This window comes from Mus musculus, chromosome 7, assembly GCF_000001635.26.
Source record: "Mus musculus strain C57BL/6J chromosome 7, GRCm38.p6 C57BL/6J".
In the NCBI taxonomy this organism is placed as follows: Eukaryota; Metazoa; Chordata; class Mammalia; order Rodentia; family Muridae; genus Mus; species Mus musculus.
In genome coordinates, this window is record NC_000073.6 from 9884392 (window position 1) to 9901074 (window position 16683).

Below are 16683 nucleotides of genomic sequence, written 5' to 3' on the forward strand. Positions count from 1 at the left end.
TTCTGACAGGACCCTGATATACCTGTCTCTTGTGAGGCTCTACCAGTACCTGGCAAATCCAGAAGTGGATGCTCAGTGTCATCTATTGGATGGAACATAGGGCCCCCAATGGAGGAACTAGAGAATGTACCCAAGGAACTAAAGGGGTCTGCAACCCAATAGTAGGAACAACTATATGAACTAACCAGTACCCACAGACCTCAAGTCTTTAGCTGCATATTTAGCAGAAGTTGGCCTACTCGGCCATCATTGGGAGGAGAGGCTCTTGGTCTTATGAAGATTATATTCCCTAGTAGAGGAAAATGCCAGGGTCAGGAAGCAGGAGTGGGTGGGTTGGGGAGCAGGGCGGGGGAAGGGTAGCCTTTTGGGATAGCATTTGAAATGCAAATAAAGTAAATATCTAATTAAAAAATAAAAAATAAATAAAAAAGAATAAATTTGCGTAGAATTCTTTAAACTGTAGTGTGAATATCAAATCTTTCTTTGAAACAATGCCATCTTCCACGAATTTTCAATAAGTAAAATGTGGATGTTAATGAAGAATGTGTTCTTTAAAGGGACAGTGCTAATGATCATATTTCCATGAAGACTGACTGAGGGAAGTGGTTGTTTTTGTTAATGCATTTTAGACCCATTTGGTTTCCCATTATGTAATGAGAATTGATAAATGTGAAATATTTACTGTAGCTGCAAACACTCAATTTTCATTTTGAAAAGTCGTTTTCTAGAAAGCAGCGTAATTAAAGCATCTGCCTCTCATTCTGTTTTCCAGAATTTTCTGTGTCCAAGACCTCACTCAGAACTGCACACAGAGGGAAAACTCTGAAAGGAATTAGGTTCATGCAAATGTCAGTAGTTTTGCCTATCCCTTCCATAACTACAATATGAATAGCAAGTTGACATATCTACAAACTTATTTTATTTCATTTTTTATTTCTTATTATTTAATCTTTTTTAACAGTCTAGTAGTTATCTCCCTCCTGATCTGCTCTCCTGACTCTTCCTCATCTAACATCTCCTCCCACATTTCCAAGATGATATCCCTACATCCCCTACGCCCAGCCCTTCCCAATCCCTGGGGATTTAAGTCTCTCTGGGGTTAGGTGTGTCTCTCCCACTGATGCTAGACCAGGCAGCCTTATGCTGCATATTTGTTGGGGGCTTCACATCAGCTAGTGTATGATCTCTGGTTAGAGGTTCAATGTCTGAGAGATCTTGTTTGTCCGGGTTTGTTGAGACTGCTGGTGTTTCTATGGGTTGTCCTCCTCCTCTCCTTCTTGCAACTATTCCCAATTCATCCACAGGGGCCCCTGGCTGATGTCCATTGTTGGATATAATATATTTGTATTTGACAGCAGAAAAGGAACATTTCCTCTTTAGACTATTGGCCAATAGCTTGAAGAACAGCTGAAAAAATAGGCAGTATTTTGTTATGTGTGTGCTCCTACTGGAAATCAGAAAATGTATTCTGATTTCATCTTTGTTGATTATTTAGTTAGTCTGTGTTTCTAATTGTTTATATGATTTGGTAGATGGTTTCCATGTGTAACCCTGTGTGTCTTGGATCTCATTTTTCTATACAAAATGATGGATTCAACTGCCTTATCAACATTTTTTTTGGAAGTTAAAATGGGGAAATCTCCATGAAAGCAAAATGATGAATAAAATTGTAATAATTAGAAAGATTAGTTCTGTGAGAGGAAATGAAGCAAGTGAATGAGTGCAAGTTTTGTGGACTCTACACAGAAGTTCAGTAGATATGATACTTAATGACATCACTAGAGCAACCAGTGAGAGTGATTGTAAAACTAGACACATTCACTATAACCCAATATTTGGTGGGTATGTACCAACTTTACATTGGACACAATTCCTGAATTATTCGTTCAGAAATATGATTTTTCTTTGATCTTTTGAGTAGAATTTCTAACTTTGATCTTTTGGGTAGAATTTCTGTCTGGTCTCATTAAAATGATATAAATCTTGGGTGCAAAAATACATCCAAGCATTCCTGCACTGGATGCCAAGATGGAGAAGATCTCCACAGCAACCATGACCTTGCCCTTGGTGCTATGGTAGACAGGGAGGAAGGTGACCCAGACACTGAAGAACACTAGCATGCTGAAGGTCAAGAACTTGGCTTCATTGAATGCGTCAGGCAGATTCTTGGCCAAGAAAGCCAAAGTGAAGCTTCCCAGTGCCAGGCAGGCCAAGTATCCAAGGACACAGTAGAATGCAGTATCTGAGCCCTTGTTGCACACAATGATGATGTGGCCATGCTGAGAGTGTTCATCAATATCAACAAAGGGAGGAGAAACTTCTAGCCAGATAGCAGACAGAATACATTGGAGTAGGGAACATATGGGAATAATGTAGTTGGGTGTCCCTGATACCAGGAAGTTTCTCAATCTTCTCCCTGGGTCTGTGACTTTGAAAGCAAGAACCACAGTGACTGTTTTGGCCAGAACTGTAGAAACAGCCACAGTGAACACAATTCCAAATGTGATTTGTTGTAAGACACAGGTGGCTCTGTTAGGATGACCAATGAAGAAAAAAGAGCACAGAAAACAGGACATGAGTGATATCAATAATATGTAGCTGAGGCTTCTGTTATTGGCCTTCACAATAGGAGTGTCATGATGCTTCAGAAAGACACAAAGTACCAGAGCTGTGAATGCAGAGAAACAGAAGGCCATTAAGGCAAGTGCCATCCCCAAGGGGTCTTCATAGCTTAGGAAGGTGACACCTTTCTGAATACATTTGTTCTGTTCTGTATTGGCATATTGGTATTCTGGACAATTCACACATTGATCCATATCTGATTTCCAAAGGAAAGCTTAGATAGGTCTGATTTAGAAATTTTATTGACAAGGTATTTCAAGTAAGGGTAATGAGAGAAGCCTTGAAATGCTGCCTTTGATGCTGAGAATGTAATGTGAAGGATATTGCTGCTGAGTATTGCTTTCAATCCATAATGTCCATAAAGATTTAACGGAAATAAAACCAAGCATTTTTTTCTTTGTCTAGTTAACGTTTTGTATCATTTATGACATTATTAGAAAGGGGTTTGTGGAGTGTGGGCGTGACAGGGGAACCAAGCCCTGAGGACCAGCATAAAGAATATAAACAGGTAACCTCAGGTAATAGGAGGGTGCATGGACCCACTAAAATGCACCAGAGACTTGGGAGGTCAGAGACCCTAGATGAAATGTACTACAATAGATAGATGGAACGTACAGAGCCCACCTCCGGCAGGAAGACAGGACATCAAGTGAGTGATGGGGTTCCCATCCCATAGTCACATCTCCAGCCCATAATTGTTCCTGTCTGAATGCAAGGATGAAATGGAGAGGAGCCTCAGGAAAAGAAGGTCCAATTACAGGACCAAAGTGGGATCTAGGTCAAGAGGAGGTCCTATGGCCTCACATTTTACTGAGGCTATGGAGCACTCACAAAAAGGATCTGTCATGACTGCCCTCCTAAATACAGTTATTTGCAACCAACTAATGGAGAGAAGCAACTAACCCCTGGATTAGGGAAGGCTGAAAGTAGCTGAGGGGAAAGGCGATCTTGCAGAAAGACCAGCTGTCTCAATTAATCTGGACTGCAGAGATCTCTCAGACACTGGAGCATCAAACACACAGCATACACCAGCTGATATGGGTCCCTCAATTCATATACAGTAGAGGACTTCCATGTCTGTGATCATACCAAAATGATGCACCTAACACTCAAAAGCCTGGAGGCCACAGGGAGTTTAGAGGTCAGGTGGGTTGGAGGATGGGGGGGATCAACATGAAGACAGTTGGGGTGGGGAAGAGGTGTGTAATGTGACATATTGGATGGGGTATGGGGTCTTTTCTCTTTTCTCCCATCATTTTCTTTAAATGTATGTTAACCCTTTGTAATATTTAAAAGACTATTTTGAGTTAGAGTAAGGAATGTGGGCATATGTTTGTACTTTATGTTAATTTAATTTAAAGTAGTTTTTCCATATCACACATGGCTTTTTTCGTACTCACAATATAGGGCAGACTGTCAAGAAACAGACAGAGATTTCCAGATCTCTGCCTCTAAAGTGCTTGGATAAAACATGAACCACAAAAACAACCTGATATTATTTCTGATTTTCATGGATAATAACATTCTCTTCATGTATTATAGTATTGTCAATAATTTTGGGAAAGAAAGTGTTATTATATCAATAAGTGTTCCTCCTGTTCTATCACTATTTTTGTTTTTTTATCTCTAAATGAATGTTGGACTTGGTTAAGAGCCATTTCTGAAGGTTTTTGTAAAATAATTTAATTCCACATTTTGTGGTGTACTACTCTTAATGGATACATATATTGAACTATACTTGCATCCCTGGAATAAATTCTCCCTGGAGGAAGAGAGTAGTGGGAGGGGAAAAATAAGAGAAGAATCAGGTATGAGAGAAGGTGGAAGATCTGTACAGAGGTCAGGAAATTGAACAGAGGTGTGTAGCAACTAGGGACGGGGAACTGTTTGTAGCAACCAGAAAGTCCCAGATGCCAGGAAATCAAGAGCATCCCAGGACGTACAGTGATGATATTAGCTGAAATATCCCAGAATCGGGAAGGAGAATCTGTCGAGACAATAGCCAGAGGTTAGGCATGGCTCCCACCCACACATCTACAAAATTTTAACTCAGAATTGTTCCTATCTATTGGAAATAATGGGACAAAGAGAAGATCAGAGACTGAATTAAAGGCCACACACAGCCTGGCCCACCTGAAGATCCATCACAAATGCAGATACCAAACCCAGACACTATTGTGGATGGCAAGAAGTGCTTGTGGAAAGGAGACTGATACAGCTGTCTCCTAGGAGGCTCTGCCAGATTCTGACCAATACAGATGTGGATGTTCACAGTCAACCATTGGATTGAACACAGGGACTCCAATGAAGGTGTTAGGGGAAGGACTGAAGTAGTTAAAGCTCCCTATCTGTCATCAATGGGAGGGGAGTCCCTTGGTCCTGTGAAGGCTTGATTCCCCAGTGTAGATGAATGCTTGGGTGCTGAAGCAAGAGTGGGTATGTGGGTAGGGGAGCTCCCTCATAGAAGCAGGGTAAGGGGGGATGGCATAGTGGATTTGCAGAAGGGAAACAGTGAAAGGGGACAAAATTTGAAATGTGAACAAATGAAATCTCCAATTTATAAAATTGAAAAAATCCACAAATACAAAATCACCATAAAAATGGGAGTATATTTCAATCTTCAACCCTAATAATATAATAAACAACTGTAATATAAAAGCAGTTTTATTTAGTAAGGCTTTACATGTCATACTTGTATTAAGCTAAAGGCAGCTGGGCAGTGATGTTTCATGTCTTTAATCGAAGCATTTGGGAAGGAGAGGCAGGCAGATTTCATAGTTTACAGCCAGCATGATCTACAGAGTGAATTCCAGGTCAGCCAGGACTATATAAAGAAACCCTGTCTCAAAAAAAAAAAAATCAAAACAAAACAAAAACCCAAAACAAAAACCAAAGAAAACAAAACAAAGGCATCAATATTTTAAGAGCCAAACGATAATCAGTTTATATGTTCTTAAAGATATGTTAGTTTATAGTATTATATTCAGACTATTGTCATGCTTATTGAAAATTGTTAACCTAATTTTACATCATGAATAGAGCTATAAAATACTAATTTTTATAACTTTCTTATTTAAACATGAATCTTAATGTATTCATTTGCTGACAATTAATATAGAAGTTTGTAACAAAACTCAAGATCACCATTCTTTAGAGCACCACTCTACTATAATGTGAACTTGAAGGGAAAAAGTCCAATAGGGAAGTAAAACTCAAGCATAAAGCACCACTTAAGACGACCTGATAAAAACGTTGCGATGCTTCAGGTAGAGAAAGCTCAGAATAAGAGCTCAGAATGTCTGGAGAAAGAATGATGTCAAAAGATAATTCCCCATTCCTACATTGCCTGTAGTAGGTCATGCAATGATGTTTTAAATGTGAGAAATAAAGAAAGAGTTAGGATATCCAACTTGAAAATTAGCCCTGATAATAAAACTAGGTTTGGTTTTGTCTATAGCCTCCTTAAAAAGTATACCAGTTGAATGTTAGGAATATAATTGCAATTTTTTTTCAAAGCGCTACTATACATCAGGCAATAGGTAAAAATAATAAATTTCTCTATATATAAACTTGTTATTTACTTACTGTTTCTCCACATAAAATGTTAAAGTATACTGCAATAAATGATGCTTATATGTCCATGCAGTGTGCGACATGGACACATATGAGGGGTATATAACTCTCATTTATGGTCAAGTAGTGCTTCCTAAATATGTTATAAGAAGCACAACTCCAAAAATAATTATTTTCTGTGTGAATGATAGGAAGTTGACAAAAATCCAAAGTAGGAAAAAGAATGAGCAATCCAGGGATATCAGCAGTTTTTGAGGAATATTAGCTCTAATATTTTAGCAAGCAAAATAGAGAATTGGTCTCATCCCAGAAACGTTAAAAAATCCTGTCTACAATAGATGGAATAGTCAAGTGGAAGCAATGAGTTGGTCTCATTTGGGATCAAATGTCAATGTGATTGTATTATAAGTCTTATGCTCCCAAGGCCTGAGGACATTCAGTTTACATAAGATTAAATTCCAGGTGGAGGAACAGAGCATTTGTGAGTCACAAAAATTTCCTACTGTTCTTTGTATTTGGAAATTATGTTATGGTTAATCAGTGATAAAAGAAGATACCAACAGTGTTTGACTACCAGATTTTTGTGTTTTGGCTGGCTATGAAAAGGACAGTCTATTTCAGGGTTTTTATATAGAATTCCCATTGACATATAACTTGATTTTGTCCAAGGAGTTCCTTTTGCAGTTTGACATTAATAGTTTTTAGGAGCATCTTATTATGCTTATTCACATGCAAATATGAAAAAATAATTGGCATCAATAATTCCATATGTTCTGATTATAGAATTTACAATTTCAATTATAGTTTCAAAAATAAAGTATTCTTAGTACTAAACCGGGAATAAATATCACTCAATTGTCTATCACTAACTCATGCTTCACTCACTACTATTCATATAAGCTATGAGGTAGGATTTCCTGGTCTTTTCACCTAGCACCATTTCATATGACTAGTTACCATAATGGGATATGCAAATTTTGTCCCATTATGATGGCTTAGTTTTTGTTTAATCTTGTTTTATTTTAGTATTCTCCTATAGAATCCTGTCATTTTCTAATGAGTGACAGAAAGTGGATCTGATGGAAAAGGCAGTTGGGAAGGAAATCGGAATATTAACTATGATATATTTGCCAGCAAAACTGACAGTTGGTCACATCCCAATAGAAGGGAGGTAAATTGTAATTAGGATACATTATGTGAGGATAACAAGTTATTGTCCAAAAATAAAACAATCACAATTACAAAAAAATTCTCTGTTTTCAGAGAATGATCTTTCTGTTGTGTGTTGTGTTCTTTTGTTACGTGTTTTTGTCAAGTATTATTCCATGCATATCTATCAAATGTATTGTTCCTGAATTACCTTTTTCCCTCTTATTAAACATTATAATGTTTTCCTCCATTTTTTTTAATAAAGAAAAGTTTTCCTCTTGTATATGAATGTGTCTTTCTACCCTCGGTAGGCAAATTAGGAATGTCTCAAAAAATAAACCAGCCTTGTTGTTCTTGGTTTAATTTAGAGAATTTTAAGAAAAGTGTTCTATCATAATGGAAAATTATTTGTTGCTTTTGTCTGGTTACTGCATTTGCTGTATTTGAGGTGCGTTAATAGCCATTTCTTTGTCTGTTGTTCTAGTGCTGTTTATAGGCTCTCTTGACCTTCTGTTCATCTTATATAAAAGCATGAATGGATTCTTCAAATTTATTAAAAAGTGATGTTTCTTTAAATATGAATTTCCATAGTTGTGTTCATTAGTGAATGTGGTAAGTATCCTTTTATTATATTGTAAACATTTTTGGATACAATGAAAAGGGTTAACTCTTATGACTCTTGTTATTTCATAACTTTAACATTAGACTCTATCATATGAATATCTGTTCCAGAGGTTTAATTAAGAGAGGAGATTACATTGTCCAAAGATCAATTATATGGAGAAAAATATGTTCAATTTAAAGGAAAGTATATCAAACTGTGGTGAAGAACAGTTTTATTTTTTTATTTATTAAATGTCAGATAATGGTTCTGATATAACAAAGGTATATTTTATGCATGTTTGAAATCTTCAAATTGGTAAAATTGTCAAAAATAAAAAAATATACAACACCCACCTTTCTACTTCCTGTGGCAACCTCAAGCATGTCTACATATAAGTGAAAGTTTCGACCATGTGAAAAATATGGGCTGAACTTTCCTAACTTCACCTTAATCCCAAGGTGTTGTGAGAGATTCCCAAAATGGAAAATGTCATATTCTTCCCGCATTATTACTCTTTGTTTCATAATCACTTTGTCCCCAAGAGGATTAGTGAAGTGGATCTTTCTTAGAAAGGAGTTTACCTAAAATACAAGCATTGTACTATTATGTATTTAAAATACTTTCAAGTCATAAAATGCATTCTGATTTTATAGCAAAGGCAACTACATTTAAAGAAAGAAAGACAGAAAGAGGGAAATCACAACAAAGCAATTGGATAAATGAAATTATCATAATATTTCAAGAATTTCAATCCTCTCAGTCAAGAATACCAAACACAGAAAAAAGCAGAACCAAACACAGCTATGCAACACACACATACACACACACAGACACACACACACGTTGACATAAAAACACTGGGAGAGGCATAAATATATAAGCACCAGCCATGAATGATATTGACACATAGAGAAATTTATACTCAAACCTAAATACAAAAAGGCAGGCAATGTCCATGCCAAGTAAGAAGAAATAGGCAGACTCATACACAGCAAATCAGGTACAAATCCGTATAAGTACTTATAAACACTCACAAAATACACACAATGTACACAAAGAAACCTACTCTGACAAAACCACAAAGAAACATATGCACATATATAAACAAACACACTTATAGAAAGAAATTCCTACATAGAAAAAATTGTCGCTTACTTCCACTTTCATATAGAGATAAACATGTATGTTGAAAGTATCACAAGTATAAACACAGATACACAGAAAGAGTAGAAAATAGATATATACACAGTGAGAAACATACATTCACACATATAAACACTTTTCTACAGACAGAACTGAATACCAACACTATTTCTTGTTTAGTTACTCTCAGAAAACCCAGAATGATCTCCAGAGCCTACACTCTTGGTAGAATCACTGGAGACCACTCCTTAAATGATTTCCATATAACTGACAAATATAAATAAAAACTCATCTTCTAATCATGGAGAAAATTAATGAGTAAGGATAGTTTATATTCAATATTGGAAGGGGTATGCTGATGGATATTCACATGCTCTGTATAAAACCACCCATTTTCATTGCTAGTCTATGAATTCTTTTTCCATTCACATTCATAACAATCTCTAGACTGCCTTTCTTTAAGGAAAAATGTTCAGAAACCTATTATTTTGGAAAACATTTCCTATTTCTTTAAGTCTGGGCATCTGAAAGACTCTAAACAGCTATGCAATTGAAGACATCAAACCTTGTCCAATAGAAGAAACTTTACCTTCAAGCAGTGAGAACTGGCTCCTTTCCCATTGTCTATTGCCTGATTATCAACCTGCTGCAAATTCACCTCATGGAGTGCATGGGCTATGGCATGCACAGCATTGTATATGTTATGACTACTCTCACTAAAGGCCATGTCAAACTTCTGTTCCATTAGCCAATCAAATGAGGCATCAGATGAATTGTTCTTCAGTATTTTACACTTAGATGCTGAGGATTCATATTTAAAGTATTTCCACTCTGGCATTACTAGATATAAATCTTTGCTTCTGAGATGGAACCATGTCTGTACAAAATCTTTAAAGCCAGAAATCCCACCATGGTGGGGTAGAAAAGTAAGTGATCCATAGAATGTGCCATGAGTTATGTCTCTCTTACTGGTAGGGAAATTCCATTGTTTTGTGGTGATCCATATTCTCTGTAAAACTGGAGGTTCCCACATTCTGAAGATCAAATCAATGAAATCGATTGTTTCCTCATAAATGATGATAACATTTGAGGATGACATCACAATTTGTTTGTAGCACATTTCAGTTTTGTGTTCAAATGAATTGTCATCAACAGAGATCATTTTCACAAAGGCAAAGCAAATTTCCTTGTTTTCCCTCTGTTTTTTCAACTCTAAAAGAAATTGGTTTCCTTGATCGTCATCTGGGATGACAAGGCCAATCCAGTTCCAGTTGAAGTAAAGTATGAAGGAGACCATTGCCAATGCTAGAGATGTGTCCTTTGGGGCCATCTGATAGAGATAGGGATATTGTTCATCATCACTGAAGATGGAACTGAAAGGCCCATAGGTAAGCTGAAGGATCTACAACACAGAGACCAGCATGAGGTGTAGTGTCCTTGAAAACACTTGTAATCATATTTACCTGCAAACTGTTGATTACCTGTGACTTATACTCTCATCTCTAATTCAAATGTGCAAACATGGAATCCTGGCAGATCCACTTCTAATGGGAACAGCAAGCATAGCTGTTTGACAAGAAGTAACAAAATATATTTGCATGTTATAATATCTGCCTTTCTGTCTTTCAGTTTTAATCTTGATATCCATGTTTCCAATGTTTGAAGGGATTTTGATACTTTTACAATTTGGGGTATTTGATTAGTATTTTTTAAAGAAGGTGTTTATGCTATAATCCAGGATTCCTTCTACGATTGAGCAGGAGAGTCTTGTACATAATACTGATTTAGCATTTCGAAGAGATATTCTTATATTGCCCTACTTGAAGGTAATATTGTACACTAGAGTTTTGACTCACATAAAAACGCCAGAGATCTCCTATTTAGACTAAGGTTCTGAAATATTCTGGCAATGTCTGCCTCTGTGCCTCTTCATGAGACAGATAATAGGATCAAAGAAAGTGTAAAAATTTAAACAAGATTTGGCAGCCTAAAAGTGTTACCAGCAAATCAGATTAGAAAAAGTCATACCCAGGTAATTATAGGGCAAAATAAATCAGACTATAAGTTGTACCTCTTGATAAAAATATACAGAAATAAAGTTAGATTGGATGAAGTTATCTCCTACATCCAAAGTGTCTTATAATGATGGATAAATTATAGTGTAGAAAAATATGAAAGAATGATGTATCAAATTCTCAAAACCCCTCTTTCTTAGAGAAGTTCACTTGTGAAGTTCTAATCTTGTATATTATGACATAGAAATAATAGAATATAAAAAACTATATGAGACATAGCAATAAATTTTACAGAGATATAGAATTATTATATTATTAAAGAAAAGGACTTAATATGTCTATAACACTATGGGCCTGAATTCTTTGCCAGAGATCTAATGCCAATTTAAATTCTGACTCTAAATAGTTAGTTATACACTCACAGGTAGTCAAATGGCGAACTCCACATACTGGATTGGAGTTTTTCATCCTTTCTCGTTGCTAAAATGTCATGAGTAGTCAGGCTAAGGATGGTATTTCATGCCTTTGCAAAAAAAAAAAAAAATACCCCAGATATTTAAAAGCTGGGTTATAGAGAAATGTTGTTAAAATTTCTTTCTAAAACCTCACAGTTTATCACTGATGACTAAATTTATATAACTACTATGACTGTAAATAATAATGCTGTTATTTCAGTTTACCAATGATAATGTAAAATTGTGACCAAGATGAAGATAACTCCTATCCGGAGACAGAAATAATATGCTCTATGTTTTGGAACAGCATGAACAAATCTTTTCTTGCTGAGCTTGGTATAAATAATGAAACACTCTGACTGACAGTCAGTCAAGGCTGTAAGATTCTCTCTTCCATCATGCCCGACTTAATTCTAGATGGCCTTCTCTATTCCTCCATGAAGGTATCTGTCAACTTCTGGTGGTAGTCCCTAGTTGAAAGCCTATCATATTTCTGAATAGTAAGTATCCTGGAACAACCTAGATTGACATAAGCATAAGTCCAACCACATCCATTAACTTTCTTAATAGCTATCAAATTCCCCCAAAGAGACATGATGTTAAGAATTTCTGTCCCATGATAACTCACACGTGGAGATAAGAAGCTGTCCAGGTACTTCCAGAAACTTATAGATACCCCCCAATTGGGTCCTGTAAGCAGAAACGAACACATACTCTCTTCATTACAGAAATAATTAGGGATAGGGCTGTGTTTTTTTTATGTAATAAATATGGTGTAGGTATTATAGTTTTTCCATCACAACCGCCTAAAGTGTATCTTATGATCAAAGACATATTTGGTAAAAGATCAGGATTCTTGCTGATTTCATCCATTGAAAAGGCCAATGCCAACGCATATTTGTGGTTTTTAGTTGTTTTTCTGTAAAAGAGTACAGTGTTTATTATGGACAGGTGATTATACATGAACATTTGTAGTCAATGGAAGTTCTATACTATATTGGAAATTTCTGCATCTGACATCTAAAGACTGGAACAAATGACTTTGTTGTGAGATTGGATTGACAGAAGAACCTGGAAAATAGAAAGCAATTTAAAAGTTCATGATGGTGTTGGTCCCATAAATAAGAGATGACATTGACCTCATACACAGAAATAATTTCCATTTTTTGTTTTTGAGCACTTGATCAGAAGGTAAAGAGAAAACCACAGATATTGACAAAACTAATTTTGATCATGTCTTCATTTTGAAATTATTGAGCAATATAAAAAAACTTGTTATTTGAGCCACTGAGTTCATATTTTCTTGTGAAATCAACTGAATTTGTTAAGGAAGTAAAAACATGATTTATCAATGCCTAATGGTCTTTCTCCAGCAACATTTAATTCCTGTACTTACAATCACTTATAATTAGTGGTCAAAATTCTTGATGTGTCCCCTCATATCTATATTCATCTTGTTATTTTTTTCAATCTTAATGGAAAGAAAATCTTTTAGAAAGATTTATTTTTAAATAAATTCAAAAATCATACATGAATTTAGTAATTGATACATGTGAATGACTAAGGTTGTATATATTTGAGCAAGGATTATTTAGGTTATAAGGTGGCAATACATCCAAATGTTTTATACGATACCTTGCTGTAGACTACCCTCAATTAAAATGCACAGGTATGTAGTAGTGCAAGGTATTTTGTGCAGAGATTAAGGGCTTGTCCCACCACCAATGTATCTTCCTCCTACTTTTTATTTACAAAGTAATGTGATATATTCACTCTGAGTACTTCATTCATTATAAATTAATTTATAGGAAACATCTTTGGCAAACTTTCCAGGTACAGTAAAACAATACTAGCATCCTATTGAGAACTAGGAAAATAAGGAAATTGCAGTGATATTTGTATATGCCAGTATTATATACTTATAAAACAGAAGAGATTTTGGTGTAAATTTATAGAATATGTTCATTTTTTTTTGTAAAAATAAAAAGTGGGCCACTAGGCAATGGGAATGGAATAATACCATATTGAGATCATTTACGTTTATGTAGAGAAAAACGCAACCTGTTTTATCCTTGTCATTTCATATAATCTTATGAATAAACACTAAATATGCACCTACATATTTAATGATTGAAATGAAGTAAATACAATTAGGTTTTCACTACAAATTATACAACTATTGTGTTTTCGTTCTATAACCAATACAATGGTTCATTTTCGAACATTCTTTATTACTACACACACACACACACACACACACACACACACACACACACACACACAATCTCAATTAAAGTTTTACTAATATAGAAAAGGAATTTGAGAATAGATGTTGTACAATTGTCAAACTACTTCCTACAAATAAACTTTAGGAAACTTCAGTTACTTAAGCTGTCTTTGTAGCCTAGTAGTCTAAAGGGCTGTGTTTTAAAGAAATGATCAGCAATCCACAAAAATGGGTATTGATACCACACTGGGAATGTGTACTAATATTTACTAAAATTATTGAAATAAGTTTCACAAGATTTAAAAATTTTAAAAGGGCCAGAAATTAGCCAACTGAGACATGAATAGAGAAGATATTTCTCTTAATGACAAAAAAAAAAAACCCAAAAAACAAAAACAAAAAACAAAACAAAACAAAACAAAAAACCTAATAGAAAGCTCCCGGTATTACTGTTCTCAAACGTTCCAACTATCCCACAATACAATTGTCACCCATGCCAGTGACAAGGGACATAAGCAGTCACCACTGTTACTGATAGCCTGCCTATTCAAAGAATGTAATCACATCATTGGATTCCATATGTTCCACGTATGATTTATTCTAAAGAGAGAGTCCTGAGCTGAACTTTATAAAACTTAAAAGCCAGTGATTGTACAGGAACAGTGTGAAGCATGAAGCCACAGTGCTTTTGGATTTTATCTTTTAAACACTTTGCTGTCTTGACCCCCAATGAGATAACTATTCCTTGCTCATATACATACAAAAAATTCCATCCAGGTATTCATATGAAATAGGAATTTCTGAATGTAAAGATCTCTTTCTGAATCTGATGAAGCTTTAGAAGTCAATAAGTGACCACATGCAATGACTTTGAGACAGTAAGTTTGTATGTATGTAAAGTTTTTGACAACTATATGTGCCACGAATATTACTGGAACCAGCATCAGCATATGCTCTAGGTGCAACACACTTATGGAAGGACTTTCAGCACAGTTCATGAGCATTTATTTACATGAACTTGGGATAAAACATAATGCAATATTACAGGATCAATGTCAATAAGCCATCACTGTCTAGAGTGCAATATAAACTGTCAAAAGGCAGGCTTTATGTTAAGGATCAATGTAGATATTCCTTTATTCCTAAGCTTCCAACCTTTAAATCAGAAGCCACCTGAAAGAAAACCAAAACCTGAACTGGATTCATTAAAAGGAGAAAATAGGATCGAAAATGTAAAGGAATTAAGGTTGGTTCTTGGTGTTCAGACTTAGCAACAGGACAGAAGACTAAAGAATTTGACTAATATCCTTGGAGCATTCAAGAAGTACTGAAGTTGTCATTTCAATTTGAAACTCAAATTTACTTACAGGAAATTCAGAGTCTTGTTGAAATAATCTTTCTCAATAGGTTTCTGAACTGCTGCCAGGATGAAAGCACAAGTTAATCCCAAATATTCATCCTGAATTTCATTCAAATTTATTCTCCAAAAGCACCTGGGATCAATAAAATTGGCCATGAAAAGTGAAATGTTAAGGAAGAAGAAGACTCCCATCAAAGTGAACATATTTTTCCTGTGTTAAATCTGGGCAGCGTGGATTGCGATGAGCCATGCATATCAGTACATCAAATTTCTCCTTGCATTTGTTTCTTTGTGCAAAGGTGAGGTTTATTGCATATTCATGACTCATTTTATTTTTAGGTTTCTCCTGAGCCCTGAAGAAACTTAAATACTTTCTTACCTGGGGCTCTGCAACTGGTGTCCACAGCCCATTTAATAAACACATGTAGGTAAATACTTAGGAGGATAATTCATTCCCAGTCTCCATGATATCATTCATGTTTGTGAATCTGTGGAAGGAAGCCCCTGTGTTCAAATTTAGTCCTTGGAAAGTTTCAACAATCTGATTATGTGAACACAGTCAGAAATGATGTCAGTGGATTGTATCACATTATTCACAGTGAGACATCCAGTAATAGCAAAACTGGAGCTACTGAGGACACACAGGACACTTTATTACACAGCCCAAGTCATGCAGAGGCAGACTCATGTTTACAGTCACTGAGATCCACAGATCATGTAGAGTGTGGACTATGTCACTAAGTGACAGAAATATGTAAACAAGACCTGTGCTTCCATTATCTTGAGAATATATAAACAGATCAAATCCCAAGTACAGGTAATTGAGGTCTATCTGAAATCATACATTTTTTCACATATCCACCATTAATTTACAAGGTAAAGATTGAGTTTTAAAGGCTCAAGACCCATAAAATATGCCATGCTTTGTTCTTTATTTCGAATAAAATAAAAAGTCACTCCATTTTCCAAAAAATAGTTAGTCATGAAAAAAATCACGCTAATATTTGAGTTCCAAACCATTATCTCCCTCCCACGTGCTCATTTTTTTCAACTTAATATCCTAGGCTGACGCATCTATTCTATATTATATTTTTTCCTACATTGTTTTTTATCATTTTACATTGAGGTAGTGGCTGTGAAAGAATCTCATTTACAAATAGCTATTAAATATCTTAGAAACAAATAGTGACTGAAAAAGAGCACTGCGTTTCAATGTGTAAACTTTTCCTATACATTCTCTCTACACATGTATATTTGGTTGCAGTCTAGAATCAACAGTGACAATCTGAGAATTTACTGAATATTGTACACTCATGAACCTGTTTCATTGGACTTGGACTGGAAACAGGCAGAGTATATATAGGCAGTTCATCAGTTTGGGTGATGATATGCTCCATTTTATGTTTGAATAACACAAACAAGTTTAGTGTTTTGCATTGTATATTTCTGCATTATGTAAAAGTAACTGTTTTTCCTGTGTATGACTGCTGAATGTCTGGTAAATTCAGAGTGCAGAGACTTTTTATCTAGAAGAA

General features: G+C 35.5%; 1 pseudogene; it reads right to left on the reverse strand.

The window, feature by feature from the left end:
- Vmn2r-ps51 (vomeronasal 2, receptor, pseudogene 51) lies at positions 1887-15352 on the reverse strand (annotated as a pseudogene).